At 45.9% G+C, this 17,956-nt stretch overlaps 1 protein-coding gene across 2 annotated transcripts in view; it reads right to left on the reverse strand.

Annotated features, from left to right (window-relative positions):
* Positions 1-15,771, reverse strand: part of STXBP6 (syntaxin binding protein 6) — a 174,082-nt gene extending 158,311 nt beyond the window's left edge. The window contains exon 1 of one of the 2 annotated variants that reach the window (XM_065593251.1): positions 15,396-15,547. The gene's annotated coding sequence lies outside the window, so the exon portion shown is untranslated. Of the gene's footprint in view, positions 1-15,395; positions 15,548-15,599 lie in introns of those variants that run through there. The other variant, XM_065593250.1, reaches the window with a different exon arrangement.
* Between the last annotated feature and the right edge of the window lie 2,185 nt (positions 15,772-17,956).

A 17,956-nucleotide genomic window follows, 5' to 3' on the forward strand; every position in this document is an offset into this window, starting at 1 on the left:
GTTCATAGAGTTTAAGGCCAAAAGGGGCAGGCCACTACATTTCACCAAGTTACCCCGTAGTGAGCTCAGTATCATGTGTCTGAGTAAAGCATAACTAGTTGTCTGAATTTGAAGACCTCAGGTGATGGAAAATCCATCACTTTCCTTGCTAGTTTGTTCCACTGGTTAATTACTCTCACTGTGAAAAATTTGTACCTGATTCTTAATTTCAATTTGTCTGGCATCAACTTCCAGCCATTGGTTCTTTTTATGACTAGATTAAAAAACTCTTTAGTACCCAATATTTTCTTCTTGTGAAGGTATTTACACATTCATAAATTCAACTCTAAATCTTTTTGATAAGCTAAACACACAGAGATCTCTAAGGGTATGTCTACACTACGAGAGTAGTTCGATTGTACTTAAATCGAATATGTGGAATCGATATTACAAAGTCGAACGTGTGTATCCACACTAAGGACAGTAATTCGACTTTGTGAGTCCACACTAAGGGGGCAAGTGTCGACATTGGAAGCGGTGCCCTGTGGGCAGCTATCCCACAGTTCCCGCAGTCCCCGCTGCCCATTGGAATTCTGGGTCGAGCCCCCAATGCCTGCTGGAGAAAAAAATGTCGAGGGTGGTGTTGGGTAACTGTCATCATCCAACCGTCACTCCCGCCCTCCCTCCCTGAAAGCACCGGCGGGCAATCAGTTCGCGCACTTTTCTGGTGAGTGACAATGCGGACGCCACAGCACTGCGAGCATGGAGCCCGCTGCGACCATCGCTGCAGTTATGGCCGTTGTCAACACCTCGCACCTTATCATCCACCTTTTCCAGAGGCAGATGCTGAGAAATCGGGCGAGGAGGCTACGGCAGCGCGGTGAGGACATGAAGTCTGAGAGTGGCACAGACCTCTCACAAAGCACGGGACCCCGCGCCGTGAACATCATGGTAGCAATGGGTCATGTTGATGCTGTGGAACGGCGATTCTGGGCCCGGGAAACAAGCACGGACTGGTGGGACCGCATAGTGCTGCAGGTCTGGGATGAATCACAGTGGCTGCGAAACTTTCGTATGCGGAAGGGAACTTTCCTGGAACTTTGTGAGTTGCTGTCCCCTGCCCTGCAGCGCAAGGACACCCGGATGCGAGCCGCCCTGACTGTCCAGAAGCGAGTGGCTATAGCCCTCTGGAAGCTTGCAACGCCAGACAGCTACCGGTCAGTTGCGAATCACTTTGGCGTCGGGAAATCTACCGTGGGGGTTGCTGTGATGCAAGTAGCCAACGCAATCGTTGAGCTACTGCTGTCAAAGGTAGTGACCCTTGGAAATGTCCAGGTCATCATAGATGGCTTCGCCGCGATGGGATTCCCAAACTGCAGTGGGGCTATCGATGGAACTCACATTCCTATCCTGGGACCGAACCACCAGGCCAGCCAGTACATTAACCGAAAGGGCTACTTTTCAATGGTGCTGCAAGCACTGGTGGACCATAGGGGACGTTTTACAAACATCAACGTAGGATGGCCGGGCAAGGTTCATGACGCTCGTGTTTTCAGGAACTCTGGTCTGTTTAGACGGCTGCAGGAAGGTATTTACTTCCCGGACCACAAAATAACTGTTGGGGATGTGGAGATCCCTATAGTGATCCTCGGGGACCCAGCCTACCCGCTAATGCCCTGGCTCATGAAGCCCTATACTGGCGCCCTGGACACTGAAAAAGAACTCTTCAACTACCGGCTGAGCAAGTGCAGAATGGTGGTGGAGTGTGCTTTTGGACGTCTCAAGGGGAGATGGAGAAGCTTACTGACTCGCTCTGATCTCAGCGAAACCAATATCCCCATTGTTATTTCAGCTTACTGTGTGCTCCACAATCTCTGTGAGAGCAACGGGGAGACCTTTATGGCAGGTTGGGAGGTTGAGGCGAATAGCCTGGCTGCTGATTACGCCCAGCCAGACAGCCGTGCGATTAGAAGAGCCCAGCGGGATGCGCTGCGCATCCGGGAGGCTTTGAAAGCTAGGTTCCTCAGTGAGCAGGGTAACCTGTGACTATTAAGTTTGTTTAAAGAGAAGCAGAACCTGCCCCAGTTTCTTTACCCACGTACTGTTGACTATCCTCTCCAACTACATACCCCGTTCACCCCGTCCCCCCCTTCCAACACACGTTTAAAAATAAAATAAATGGAACTTTGTTAATGAACACCATTTTATTACGGATTTCGCGGTAAAGTGTTGAAACTGGGACGCAGACTGTGGTTGGGAGCGGGCGTAGTGATGGAAAGAACGCTTCTAAACTCGAGGAATGACAGGCTCCTGCTCCTAGAGAGGTCCACAGTGGTGGACTGGTTGTTTCAACGGAGCCTGCCACCCCTCCTTTTCGGGACTCTGTGTGTGGGGGCTATGTGACTTTGTGGCGGGGGAGGATGGTTACAGATCACCTGCTGCGTGGCTCTGTGATCCAGGATAAGGACCGCAGCATAAGATCTCTATCCGCCCTCCCCCGCCACAAAGTCACATGCCCCCCCCACACAGAACATGAAAACCACCTCCCAGACTGACCAGGGTGCCTAGTGACTGCAATGTGTGTGTGACCTTCTGCTGAACCTGCCCCCGTGTCTGTACCCTGGTAAAGGTGACTGTCCTCTCCAATTACCAACCCCCTTCAAACACACTCTCCCCTAAAAGAACATGATGGAAACAGTAATTAACAGAAATGTATCTTTTATTAGCAACTACACAGTTAGGGGATGAAACTGGGACGGGGGCTTGGGTGAGGTGGGAAGGAAAGGACTTATCAAATTTTGGGGAATGAGAGTCTTCTGGTACTTGAGCAGTCTGCAGGGGTGGAGTGACAGTTTTCACGGCCCCTGCCGCCCCTCCTTCTTGGGACTTTGGGTGAGGGGGGTATGGGAGTTTGTGGCGGGGGAGGGCGGGGAGAGTTAGACTGCAGCGGGGCTCTGTCCTCCTGCCTCTGGTCCTGCAGAACATCCACAAGGCGCCGGAGCGTGTCCGTTTGCTCCCTCATTAGTCCAAGCAGCGTTTGAGTCGCCTGCTGGTCTTCCTGCCGCCACCTCTCCTCCCGTTCGCTATGTGCTCGCTGGTATTGCAACATGTTCTCCCTCCACTGGGTCTGCTGGGCCGCATCGGCTTGGGAGCAGCCCATAAATTCTGAGAACATGTCGTCCCACGTCCTTTTCTTTCTCTGCCTAATCTGCGCCAGCCTCTGCGAGGGGGATGCCAGGGTAGGTCGGGAGACAGTCGCAGCTGTGGGATGGGGAAAAGGGAGTGAATTCCTCACAAAGATAATTTTTTGTGAACAATGAACATAGTCTTTCTCTGTGAACAAGACCATGCACAGCACCTATCACATGCGCACTCAGGACAAGGTCGAATTTTCAGCCTTCGCATTCAGTGCCTGGGGTCTTGCAGTGGAGATCAGACAGGCGGGGCAGGACAGCGGAATTCGGGTAGAAGGCTGACATGGTAAGCTGTAGACTTTTGGCTGCTTAAAACTTAAATTATAGCTGTGCCCTCCTTTCACGTTCAAAGCAATGCTCCTATCGTTGGGCAGTTCCTGCTGCCGGCAATCCGGCAAGCATGAACTCTGCCCCTGTCCCACCCCCTCGCGGCTGTCCCCGGGAAAGATCCCTGTATGCTGTCCCTCTCCCGCCTCCACCGCGTGGCGGTAAACCGCCGGTGACAGTTCTGTAAAGGAACAGGCAAGCAGTCCCAATAGTAACATTCCCCTAATTCTAAGCAGGTCACCATGAGCGACATCACTCTGCTGAGAATTTCTGAGACCGAGAAAGAACGCATGCTGCGTGAAAGCCAGCAAAAACCAGGGCCGTATGCCGCCATACTCTGCAAGGCAATGATCCCAGAGTACTTTATGATAGCCTGGCGAGGAAAAGTTTCCTACCACGGAGGACACAATAAGGCCGCTTTCCCCAGGAGCCTCATGCAAAGGCTTTCCAATTACCTCCAGGAGAGCTTCGTGGAGATGTCCCATGAGGATTTCAGCTCTATCCCCGGACATATAGACCTTCTTTTCCAGTAGTTGCACTGCCAAGGACTAAAATGTTAAGCGCCTAGGGCAAACAAATCATGAAAAACCCATTCTTAATATTCCTGTTCTGTTCCAAATAAATGTTTACATGTTTAAAACACTTACCGACTGATCCTTCCCCTGATTCAGGGTCCGGGTTAACGCCTGGGGACGGTTGGTAGGGGATCTCTGTGAGGGTGATGAAGAGATCCTGGCTGTCTGGGAAATCAGCGTTGTAAGCGCTGTCGACTGCCTCGTCCTCCTCCTCACCTTCCTCATCTTCCCCGTCCGCTAACATCTCCGAGGAAGCAGCCGTCGACAATATCCCATCCTCAGAGTCCACAGTCAGTGGTGGCGGCCACACCTAGGATGGAATGCAGTGCCTCATAGAAACAGCATGTCTGGGGCTGGGATCCGGAGCGTCTGTTTGACTCTTTGGTCTTCTGGTACGCTTGTCTCAGCTCCTTGATTTTCACACGGCACTGCGTTGCATCCCGGCTGTATCCTCTCTCTGTCATAGCTTTTGAGATCTTCTCGTAGATCTTTGCATTCCGTCTTTTCAATCGCAGCTCCGAAAGCACGGACTCATCGCCCCACACAGCGATCAGATCCAAGACTTCCTGATCAGTCCATGCTGGGGCCCTCTTTCTATTCTGAGATTGCATGGTCACCTCTGCTGGAGAGCTCTGCATCATTGCCAGTGCTGCTGAGCTCGCCACGATGTCCAAACAGGAAATGGGATTCAAACTGCCCAGACAGGAAAAGGAATTCAAATTTTCCTGGGGCTTTTCCTGTGTGGCTGGTCAGAGCATCAGAGCTCGGACTGCTGTCCAGAGCGTCAACAGAGTGGTGCACTGTGGGATAGCTCCCGGAGCTATTAGCGTCGATTTCCATCCACACCTACCCTAATTTGACATGGCCATGTCGAATTTAGCGCTACTCCCCTCGTCGGGGAGGAGTACAGAAATTGAATTTAAGAGACCTCTATGTCGAACTAAATAGCTTCGTTGTGTGGACGGGTGCAGGGTTAATTCGACTTAACACTGCTAAATTCGACATAACCTCCTAGTGTAGACCAAGCCTAAGGCTATGTCTACAGTACACCCTATGTCAGCATAATTTATGTCACTCGGGGGAGAGGTGAATAAACCACCCCCCTGAGCAACATAAGTTGCACTGAGAAACGCTTATGTGCACAGTGCTACGTCGGTGGGTGAGCTTCTCCCGCCGACATAGCTTCTGCTGCTCGTGGAGATGGTTGTTTTATGTCAGTGGGAGAGTGCTCTCCCATCGGCATAGAGCATGCTCACCAGACATGCAGCAGCGGCGCAACTGCATTGGTACAGCTGCGCTGCTGCAGCACTGTACGTGTAGACATGTCCTAAGTTTCTCACTGTGAGGCATTTTCTCCAGCCCTCGAATAATTTCTGTGGCTCTTCATTACACACACACCCTTTTTAAACAGATTTTTTAAAATGTGGGCACCAGAACTGCACACACTATTGTAGTATCAGTCTTGCAAATGCCACAAAGAGATGAAAAAAAAATCACCTCCCTACTCACACCCACTTCTCCTCTTTATACATCCAAGGATCACATAGGCTCTTTTTGCCACAGAATCACACTGGGAGCTCATATTCAGTTGTTTGTCCACTATAACCCATAAATCCTTTTCAGTGTCACTGCTTTCCAAGATACAGTCCCCCATTCTGTAGATATGGCCTGCATTCCTTGTTCACATTTGGCTGTACTAAAATGCCTTTTGTCTGAATGGGCCCAGGTTACCAAGCAATCCAAATACCCAGACCACTCTGCATGACCACCCGGTCCTCATCATTATTTACCACTTTACCAATCTTTCTGTCATCAGCAATTTAAAAAAAAAAAAAATCAGTGGCAATGTTATATTTACTCTCAGGCTGTTGATGAAAATTCAGGCCTAATATCAATTCCTGCAAAACTCCAATAGAAATACTCCCATTCAAACGATAATTTGCCGCAGAAGACTACCTTTTGAGATCTGTTAGTCAGTTCTTAATCTACTTTTTGTGTGCTTTATTGATACAATGTAGTGCTAATTTTTTAAATCAGAATGTTGTGCAATTATAAGTCATACATCTTTTAAAAAGTACATCTACACGGAGACCTGAAGAGCTCTTTGTAAGCTGAAACGCTTGTCTCTCTCACCAACAGAAGTTGGTCTAATGAAAGATATTACCTCATCTACCTTGTATCTCCATATTACATCTCTGCAGTTATCTTTAACAAAACACAAACTTGTAATTTCACCAAGGAATTAAATCAGGTTTGTTTGACAGGACCTATTTTCTATGTTGACAGGTATTAATTATATTCCTGTCTTTTAATTGTTTATTAATTGCATCTCATTTCCATTATTTAGCCTGGAATTGATGTCAGGCTAACCAACCTATAGTTACCTGGGTCATTCCACTTGCACTCAGAATACTGGCACAACATTAGGATTCTTCCAATCTTCTGGAAGGATGGTAAAATAGCTAGGGCACTAGCCTAAGACTTGGGAGATCTAGTTTCAAGTCCCTGCTTCTCCAGAGACTGTGATTGTGGGAAAGTAACTTAGCCTCGCTGTGCCTCAGTCCCTCATCTAGGGCTTGGCTACAGTTGCAGATGTCGAGCACCGACGGGAAAGAGGGGAAGTCGGCGCCTATGATCATGGGGCATCCTGGGTCCCTGAACAGCCTCCTCTCCCCAAACATTGATCAGCTCCAGTAGCTCAGCATTGCTCCAAGCAGGGGATCCGTGCATTGTCGCCTGGCCAGATGATAAGTGAGCACTTGCCAAGAAAACAGGAAGGGGAGTTTCAAAGTTCCCGGAGCTTTACAGGGGGAGGGGTAGATGTCTGTTTACCAGGCATCAGAGCAGCAGAGCTGCTGGCCAGAGTGGTCACCTAGGCACTGTGGGATATCCTCAGGAGGCTAAAAGCTCTGTAAACAGGAAGAACGTGTCTTCACTTGCACATCACTGCAAAAGCATCACTGGTAAGAGCTGTATGCCTCTTGTGGAGGTGGTTTTCTTTTTGCAGTGAAACTTCTGAGTTTCACCGCAAAAAGTCATTGGCAAGTGTAGGCGCTCCCATGTTTTTTGCGCAAAAAAGGGACTTTTTACGCTTTAAATGGCAAGGGTAGACATGTCCTTAGACATAGGTGCAGCAGGAGACCAGGAGCAGAGGCAGCAGATGTTGGGGATTAGCCAAGACTGGGGGTTGGTAGGGCAGATCTTGCAATGGGAGAGAGGGGCAAGAGAGTCAAGGGTGGAGGAGAGTGAAGCATGGAGAGAATCCACAACCATATCAGTGGAACAGAAGAAAGGACAAGAGGTCCAACATAAAGTTACAGTTTTTCTTAATGCAAAGCACATAGGGTCGGGGAGAAAAGGGATTCAAGAGAACATGTTTTTGCTGACTCAGGCGGAAGTTCTCTTGAATCCCTCTTCTCCCCGACCCTATGTGCTTTGCATTAAGAAAAACTGTAACTTTATGTTGGACTTCTTGTGATGGTAAGAGGAGAGGTGCTGATGGAAGTGTTCCGCAATCCCACCACCAACACACATAAGAATGAGATTTGGACCATTTTCTCTCTGAAATGCAAAAAAAGGGCAGTATATGAATAATATAGGTCATTTGATACATTGACAGGGGGAACAGCTTAGAGATCAGCCCATGACACTGGGAGTAGAGTTCTGGGTTCTAATCCAAGTCCAATCACCACCACTGACTTATTGTGTCACCTTATGCAACTCACTTAATTTCTCAGTTTCCTCATTGGCAATATCCACCTAAGTCTTAGGATGTTGAGAGGCTGAATTAATATTTATAAAGTGCTCTGACAGCCTCAGATGAAAAGCGCTGCGTAATAGTCTGGTAATGTTACAGGTGTAGCACAGTTACATTCCCCAGCCCCACCACTTCTCCAGAAGACTCCTGAAGAACAATTCTCCATACACATACTAAGCATGTTACATGGAATGCTGTCAGAGAACACTGGCAATTCCCTCCCCCACTACACATATTTGCTCTCATTAACTGAAGTTAGACTACTGTAGTTGAATAACTTTGGAATGAAAAATTAGACAAGATATGTGAACAAAGCAAAGTCACTAAATCGTATTTACAACTCTTCAAACATTTCAGATGAACAATTTTCAGTTTATGTGTTGTTCACTCCAGCTACTGCTATCTGTGGTGAGCAACCAGTCACATGGGGTTCCTACTCACTTACCAGATAACAAACAGCAGACAAGTAGGATGACCAGATAGCAACTGTGAAAAAGCAGGACACGTTTTTTTCAGGGGGCTGGGGAAGATAGAGTACAATTGTGTATATAAAACAAACCCCCCTAATATCAGGGCATCTGGTCACCCTACAGATAAATGATCAAATAATAAACTTCTGGCAAAGGTTCCTGAGACTCTGAAGGGATTCATGAACAATTTTATAAATATATAAAAATCATCCAGGGATCTACAGAGTGTGACTCCCCACAAACACAGTAACAATTCTAACCCAAAGCATTTGTTCAAAAATACATTCACAAATCTGTTTTCCCTTCCATTATGGTTTCTGTCCTTCACCCATTAAAGTTACTGAGAGTTTTGCTCTTAACTACAGTGAAAGCAGGCTCAAGCCCTATTTGACCAGCTGTATCATATGTTTAATGAGAGCCAGATCCTGCATATACATAGATGGGTAACTTACACATGAGGAGTCTCATTTAAGTCAATAGAGTATTCACAAGTAAAGTTATATATGTAAGTGTAAGCAGGATCGGGTCCCAAGACATTGTCCATAGCTCTGACAAAGGAGCTACAAGAATAATGATGAGCACTTCATTTTCTCCCACCCCTGAAATATTTAATTTCTCTTCTACAACCAAGGAATAACAAAAGAGGCTTTATTTTATTTGACACAGCTGTTAAGCCAAGCTTCTTATTTTTGTATAGAAAACAATGGGAACATTTTGGGAATGTTTCCTGAAAGTATTCTCAACTTTCACCTTTCAACTGGGCTTTTCTTTTATTAAAAAAAAAAAAAGCCAAAAGTATAGTTTTTGGTTTTTAATAAAACCACTTCAGTTAAATATTTTAATAATTTATTTCTCAGTAAAACCTCCCCTATTTTTTAAATAGCACGTTTGTTTTGTTGTTAAAGGACCCAGATGCTTTAGCAACGGATGCATGCATGCATATAAACAAATGTATATAACCATTAAAAAAAAAAAAAATCCTTTATAACACAGTTAAGACATTCCATTACCAAGTGTCAGAAAATTCAATGTAAAGTTGACACCCATGTCAGTGTGAGTTTAAGGGGTATTAGCATCCACGCCGGAATTTCACAGCTTTAACACAGAAGTGTTTACATTATTTTTAAATATATATATATAAAAAAAGTTTTGTAATCTAAACATTATCTTCTAGGGCAGGGGTCGGCAACGTTCGGCACGCGGCTCGCCAGGGTAAGCACCCTGGCGGGCCGGGCCAGTTTATTTACCTGCTGAAGCGGTAGGTTCGGCCGATCACGGCCCCCACTGGCCGCGGTTCTCCGTCTCGGGCCAATGGGGGCGGTGGGAAGCCACGGCCAGCTCATCCCTCGCCACCCCCATTGGCCCGGGACGGCAAACCGCGGCCAGTGGGGGCCGCGATCGGCCGAACCTGCCGTGTCAGCAGGTAAATAAACTGGCCCGGCCCACTAGGGTGCTTACCCTGGCGAGCCGCGTGCCGAACGTTGCCGACCCCTGCTCTAGGGCCTAGCAAGTGCAAACACATATTCATAACCTACACCAAGGGTAGTCAATAGGCAGACTGCAGACCAAATCCAGAGTGCCAGACACTTTTGAATGGACCCTGACATCTTTTTATTTGCTTATTATCATTATTGGGGGACTGTGTTATTTTCTCTGAAGTCTGGACCTTGACTATACCTTGACCAAAAAACTGGAACTTTGACAAAAAATAACTGACTACCCTGACAAACAGCATTACAAAGCCAAACAGACCAGCACTGTGCTAATGAATAAAAGCCAGACAGCAAGACCAATCTAGTTTCATCATGTAAACTGAAGACTAAACACTGAAAAGCAAGAAGAGTAAAAAAATAATATCCAAAAAATCTAATTTGCTCCCTTTATTACTAATTTTTAAAACTCACTGCAATTGTCACCAAAGGATGTGAAATCTCATGCAACATGCCAGACCTGTTGCATAAATATTACATCATGGAATTTGTGAAATTCCTTCCTGACCCTTCTTGTTTATAACCCAAAACATGGAATAGCCCTCATTTTTTTGTCCTAGCTAATGTAATGCAGATATTCTTGTTTAAGTATAAAGTATCGAATCCCTTTTTGAATCAGGCTTCCTCGGAGGTCGAGGATGGAGAGGTCACATATGGAGCAACTGTTTGTGAAAAGTGTTTGCCCATGTAGGGCTTGTCAACACTACAAAATTAAGTCAACTTAAGATAAGTCCACTACAATCTCTTGCTCCTTCTGTTAGTGGTGCACCTCTTCACCCGGAGTGCTTCTACCAACTGAAGCGGGGCATTGTGGGACACTAACAGCTGGAGCCTGTCAGCCCCGCATGGAGCTCACAGCTGGCCCCCACCGCAGCTTGGGCTGTCAGCACCGAGGCAAGGGGGAGAGGCTCCACCTGTCAGCCCCGCTCAGTACTGACAGCCAACAGGTGATGTAAGTAACAGCGTCCACATGGACACTGCACCCCCCTAAGTACATCGATATAAGCGCTACACCTATTGTGTAGGTGCAGTTATGTCAGCGGAGCGGGGAATTACTTCGGTGAACGCAGCATTCTAGTGTAGACTAGTGTAGGTTGATGTAAGCTGCCTTGGGTCGACCTTTAGATAACATAGGGTATTTTGTCTTATTTTTCTGGTGCGTTCATTCAAGACCACCGTGATTGTCTAGTTTCACCCACATGGTTGTGTTGGGGCACAAAATATTGGTTTAGTTGTTTTCTATTAAACAGGTGCCTAAAAGAGGTTTTAAAAACAAAAAAACAAAGATTTATTGTTAGCGGTAAGATGTTGCATTGCCCCCAGGTTGTAGATCTCAGTTACTTGCCTATTCACAAAAAGTTAAAGTGGAAGTTAAGCTGCCTTATTTACATTCACCAGTATAGATAGGATCAGTGTGGTTGTACATACAATAACTCCTCACTTAACATTGTAGTTATGTTCCTGAAAAATGCAAGTTTAAGTGAAACGATGTTAAACTAATCCAATTTTCCCATAAGATTTAATGTAAATGCAAGGGGTTAGGTTCCAAGGAAATTTGTTTTGGGCAGACAAAAGGCATTACATCCTGTACTGTGGTTGGGAAGTGCCCCTGGCTTACCCCACATAGGCGCAGCCCGCTGCAGGCAAGGACACTAGGAATCATCTTCGCAGCAGCAGCGGCAGCTTCCCCAGAGAAGAACAGGCGCAGACTTTGCTGGGGGATGCTCCAGGTGCCTCTTCCTGTCCCTGCTCCACTCCAGGCCCACCTCTTCCCACCCCCACTCCACCTCCTCTCCGGAGCAGCCACATCCCCGCTCCTTCCCCCCAAAAGTCCTAAGTGCTGCCAAACAGCTGTTTGGCTGCACTTAGGACTTTCTGGGAAGGAGGGGGAGGAGCGAAGATGCGGCACTTCCCCGCTCCTCCCCCTCCCTCCCAGAAAGTCTTAAGTGCCTCCAAACAGTTGTTTAGCAGTGCTTAGGACTTTCTGGGAGGGAGGGAGAGAGGGAGGGGAGCGGAGACGCAGTGCTTCCCTGCTCCTCCCTCTCCCTCCCAGCACTTCACGCTTAGGACTTTCTGGGAGGAAGAGGGAGGAGCGGAGACGCAGCGCTTCCCCACTCCTCTCCCTCCCTCCCAGAAAGTCCTAAGCGCTGTTTGGCAGTGAGGAAAGCGCTGGGAGGAGAAGAGGAACTTGTGCAATGCAATGTAAAGTTGCTGCTCTTCCACAGAATCTGACAAGCACTGGACAGAGCAGGTAACTAAAAGACGTTATAAGGGAGCATTGCACAACTTTAAATGAGCATGCTCCCTAATCGAGCAGCAATGTAACTTTGAAACAACATTAAGCGGAAGGATGTTAAGTGGGGAGTTACTGTACAGAAATCCACCATGTAGGTAATAATAATAATAATATATGACCTATCTCATAGAACTGGAAGGGACCCTGAAAGGTCATTGAGTCCAGCCCCCTGCCTTCACTAGCAGGACCAAATACTTATTTTGCCCCAGATCCCTAAGTGGCCCCCTCAAGGATTGAACCTGGGTTTAGCAGGCTAATGCTCAAACCACTGAGCTATCCCTCCCCCCAAGATGAATTTGTAAACTGTCCAGAGTGTATAGCTTCAAGACACAAATTAATTGGAAGATCTACGAGTGCTTCAACTCACACACTTCTTGAGCTGCACAAAGTTCCTAAGCTTCACAGTCTAGGAAAAGTGGGTCCAGGAAACACTTGGCTGTCTTTGCCATATACACTACAGAATTGTACAGCTAATGTGATATGAAGACTACGGCAGCCTTCTGCCTCCTGTTCTACATCAAATCCGGGGGGGGGTGGGGGGAGGGAACACATACCAAAGCTGGGATGCAAACATTTTTGTCCAACACTGCTGAGAACAACCTTAAACAGACCACTCTCTGATGTGCAAATGCCAAAGTTGGGAGGGAGGGAGGGGAGAGAGAAAGAAATCCACCACTACTTTAGATAGCTCCAGAATACACCCCAAAAAAAGAAAAAAAAAATCAGAGCGACAACAGTAATTACAGTTATTCTATCTAGATTCATCAATGAACAGGCTTTTATTTATTTCACTCCAGAGAACATGTACATAGCATGTAGAAAATGGACCTGGCATGTTTGTTTGTTTGGGTTTTTTTATGGGGGGGGAGGGGTTGACAGACAGGGACAAAGTACATTCCCCTCCTCTTATTTGTTTCTGAATGCTATAGTGTAACCTGTTAAAACACAACAAAGACAATGCAGAATTCATGCACTTCTCACGGAACATTTCTCTTTTAAAAGTTCAACTGGCCAAAATATATAAAGTTTGAAGTGTCATGGGAGATTACAAAGACCACCAAAAAAACCCAATCATCACACAAGAACTCCCTAAACAGCTAATTATTTTCAACCCATCGTCTGTTTTCAACATGTACTGCTGAAAAATCATGAACCTCCTCACTGGAAAATAAGTTGAACTGACTCTGAGCTACAAGAAAAATCTACTTATCTTAGGGCCTTTTCCAGAACACATCATTATGTTATCTCTGAATGCAAACACTGTAACTTTCATTTTACTGATCAGGATCTTTGCCCCGGAAGGCAAACAGACATACCAACAACTCCAGGAAGTTTGTTTGTAGGACTAATTCTTAGAGATAATGGCTTCCACATTCCCCCATCACACTCCTCCCTTGGCTGAAGGAGCTGTTAAATTATCCAGTCTTGGCAAAAAGTGAGGAAAAGATCTTCCTATTTGAACATTTAGATGGTTAAACCATCACTGGGGTTTCTTTTCTGTTTTCTCCTTCATGGGGAATTTATTTTCTTTTGAGGATGGTGGTTAAATGACATTAGGATAGCTATCTACACCTACAAAGAACACTGCCATTAAAAGGACACAGAAAAATTACAGATATGGAAGGTGGGGGAAACAGTCTCTTGCTAAATGTCCAGTGCTGTTTAGTCATCCAATTTAACCAATGCTATGCCTGTTCCTTTCCTGTCACCAAAAGGAGAAAAGAAGAGAGACAGTAGGTTTGAATGACCGCCTCCATAGAAGTGTGCTGCAGCCTTGATTAGATATACCTAGCAGAGGAGACTCAAGGTAATGCACTGCCCATCCTCCAATTTCAGTAAGGGGAGATGGAAGAGTCTATTTTTCCTTGTGAATAGGAACAGCAGAATACCTGAGGAGGTGCCAGCACTCTTGTCAGATGACCTGGGATGAGAGTGTCTTTTAAGAATTTCTCTATTAAACTGCAGACTATTGAATTTGTTAATTTCTTTGTTAAGTTGCAGAGTGTTGATAACATCACCTTTGCCTCACAATAAAGTTAGACAAAGGATAAAATGAAGGCATTCCTGAGAGATAATTCACATTAGCAGAGATGAAGGTTAAAAGGGGACATTCAGGTGACTAACTTAAGCCATAAAATGTAGACAGGGAAGGAACAGAATGACAGAAGTGAGCTCAATTTTTTGTTTTAAATGCAAAGATTCCATTGCAGTGTTTTGGATCTTAACAGCACCAATGAATGAGGCTTATCAAGCTAGTGGCACTGTCCACACTAGATGAAATGGAAAACAGTGAACAGCAACATAATAGTGAACAAAAGTAACCTTGACAATCAAGTGTATTGTTTTAACATGTTTTATAAGTAACACACAAATCAGTTTAAAGCATTACATACTTATTTTTATCCTTATCCCTTTAAGAATCTCACCAGTAGGAGATGAGGGAAAATGACCATTTCTAGACTGCATAATCATATCTGGAACAGTTCCCTACTAGCAGTCTCTACGTTTAACAGCCCTTCTCTGCTATAGGAGAAGCATATTTAGTTACTGAGCAGAAAGATCCCAAGGAAGTGGGAAGGTGAAGACCACAGGAGCCTTCTCTCCCGCTCTTCTTCTTGGTCCCTCCACTTTCAAAGCCTTAGAGTGTAGAGGCCAAGGGTAGACAAACTGGGTCACACTCTGATCTTGGTTACGCCAATAGCTCCAGGGACGCTGTCCTGATTTCTATGGGAAGTACAGCCAATTCCAAACTCTGAGCTGGGGTGTCCGCCTTCCCAGCTCCCCACCCCCACGCAAAAATCTCACTCCATCCCGTGTAACTAGCAAACAAACACGTTGCAAGAAAAACAAAAGCCAGTCAGCCACTAGAAACCTAAACTATCCGCCTGTAAATATTTAACTTTTGCTGCAGTAAATACCAACACAGAAATGATGTCAGGCTATATCGCTCCGACCCCACTGACTGCAATGGGAACTGTAACACTGACATCAATGGGACAGGATCTGGCCCTTAAAAACGCACCATCCCAGGCAGATCTCTCCGCGCCAGAGACTGATCGCAACACGTAACAATGTGGTTTTCCTAGAAGGAAAGCCGGGCTGTGTTTACACTGGGATAACGAACCCTAGCGCGGGCCACAAAACCTCCCCAGCCCTTCCACGACTAGCACATGTGGGCTTCCAGAGGCAGCTTAAGCTTTCACTCTCGGGGCTGCTACTTCTTCATACTTCGCGGGAGAACATCGCCCGGCAGCGTCCAAACCCAGCACACCCGGAAAGAAGCGAACCCAGCGGGGCAACCACTCACCGGAGCCTCTGCACCACAAGAACTTCAGGGCAGCTCAACTGCCTGACACAGGCTGCTGCTGCTGCCAGCAAGTTACACTGGAAATAGCAACGCCTCCCCCGCCCTCCAGTAACTACTGCAGCAGCAGCCCTGCCACGCCGCCCTGCCCGTGTGTAACTCCCAGCTGCAGCGGGGCAAAGCAGCAGTGGCTGCGGGCAGACCTACCCTTGTGCCCGGATCCTGCCGCTGCTCTCCGGGCTGCGCGCGCTCTGCTGGCGCTCCGGCTGCCAGCCAAGGGCTCTAGCTCACCGCTCCAGTACACGCCGGCTCCAGCCCCGCCAGCCTCCCTCACTCACTCACACTGAACCTCAGCGGCCGGGCAGCCACCCAGCTGTCAGCCCAGAGGCGCGAGTGCAGCCTCACGTGCGGATGCTGAGCCAATCCAGAGCGCGAGACTGCCCCCCTTCCCAGCCCATGTGAATTGTGATCGCTCCAAGAGCTCACTTCGGCTTTGGGACTTTTCAGGGGAGAGAGAAGGCGCAGGATCACAAGTAAGCAGGGTTGAAAAAAGCTAAAAGAAGAGTAATTGCCCTAAAAGGGGTTTATTTCTCAGTCACCCCTTGAAATCAACAAAGAGAAATCACTGAGAGTTAGCTGCCTAAATACCTTTCAGGATCTGGGCCTTAGACTCAGTAACGCTGTGGTTAAAAACTGGAGCTGGCCAAAAAAATCTACCCAAACTTTTTTTTCCCCAACAAAATGGCTATTTTGACAAAACAGAAATTTTCACCAAAAAAAAAACATTTTTTTTTTAAAAAGGCACAGGTTTTTAGTAAAAAAAATATAATATTTTGGTTTTTCAACGAAACCCATTTTAAACAAAAACATTTTTGCTTTAAATAAAATTTTGCAATCTGCACTATAGTAATTGCAGGATGTGGCCTCTGTTGACTTCCCAGAAAAGGAGATTTATTGGTACAGGAGCAGCTTAGAGGAATAGAGTCTTAAGCAAACACCTATGAACGCGAGTGGCTTCACAAATGAGTTGCATTCAGGGAGACAACTGGCATGTTTGCAGGGCTGGGTCTTAAGTGTGGAATTAAAAGAATTTTGAAGAGGTCGGAAATCTAAACAACATAGAATTCATTTGGAAAATGTAATTCTAGTTTTCTGTATCATAAGCTTCACAATACTAAATTTGCTGAGAAAAGCTGACATTATATCCACCTAGTGACAGAATGCAAATCAGTATGGGAAGGAATTTTTGCCTTATTGAATGAATTCAGGGACTAAATCTTAAACAGCAATGGATAATGTTACGGGAGGAAGACACAATAACTACCAATGTAGGCCCTGATTCTACAACCTTTTCTGTCTGCACGGAGCTTCCATTTTAAGGTCCACCTGCGTGGAACAGCTTGCAGGATCAAGACCGTATTTTGCTACAGTACTTGTCAATTTACTTTGATTATTAAATTAGAAGATTTGTCCTACTTTTGGCGTGTCCCATGTGACATGACATTAGCATACAATGTCACCGTGACATCAGTTCCAATTCAACGTTTAAAAACAGGTAAACCAGATAGAATGAAAATCCCCTTGATCTGTTTTAATGTCTATAATGTTAAGAGGGTATTTTGTAATGTTTTCAGGTGCATCTTTTTTTTATTTTTTACAGCATTTGAGGAGAGCTAGTATTTAATTATACAGTTTTAGTCATGAGTTTTATATTTACAATCATTTTATCTAACACTTCACACTAAGAGTTCACTAGCCACTTAGTTCAGTTTTGCTTCTTAATCAACTACATTTCCGACTAAAGTTAAGTGAAGCTTAATCATCGATCATTAGAGGGCAGGATTGGGCCCTGTATCATTACAATCTGTTAGATTTTAATTCCTTTAGGACTCAATCCAACATCTATGGAATGACTCCCATAAATTTCAGAGTTTTGGATGGGGGTCGTGGAAAACATCCAACCTAGCTGACTCTGTGTTAGACTCTGTAGCAGAACCTCCTCCAAGTGTCTGACCTTCTCCCATTATGTACTGGGGACCTGTTATTTTTCATTTGGCCAGCACTGGCCTTCCGTTTTCCCTGTAGCGTGAGGTTAAACTCTCAAATCAGGTCCTTTCTTTCTCGGACTCTTATTGCCAATACAGCCAGGTGTTTCCAGCACTCACAGATTTTTGCTCTAATGCACAGCTTTGGAAGGAAGCCAAGGGCAACTGGCCAGGACTTCCAAAAGGGTAAAGCCACATGCAGCCAGCCAAAGAAGCTAGCCCTCCTCACATTGCTATAAAATGCAGTATTGCTGACACCAAGAAATCAAAAGTCAGGCCTCAAAAACGATGAGATTGGCATAAAAATCGTGAAATTTTTTTCAAAATAATAGATGTATACATTTTTATTTGCTTTCTGGCTTTCTAAGCCTTTAAGGTACACCTGGGTCACATTTTCAGACTGTTCTCTTCAACAACGAGTGCTAGAAACTTGAAATCAATGAAATTGAGGAGCCTAAATACCTTTGAGGGTCTAGGCCTTGCTTCTTTTTAAAAATGAATGCTAAGATTTCATGTAAT

Source organism: Chrysemys picta, chromosome 4 (assembly GCF_011386835.1).
Source record: "Chrysemys picta bellii isolate R12L10 chromosome 4, ASM1138683v2, whole genome shotgun sequence".
Classification (NCBI taxonomy): domain Eukaryota; kingdom Metazoa; phylum Chordata; order Testudines; family Emydidae; genus Chrysemys; species Chrysemys picta.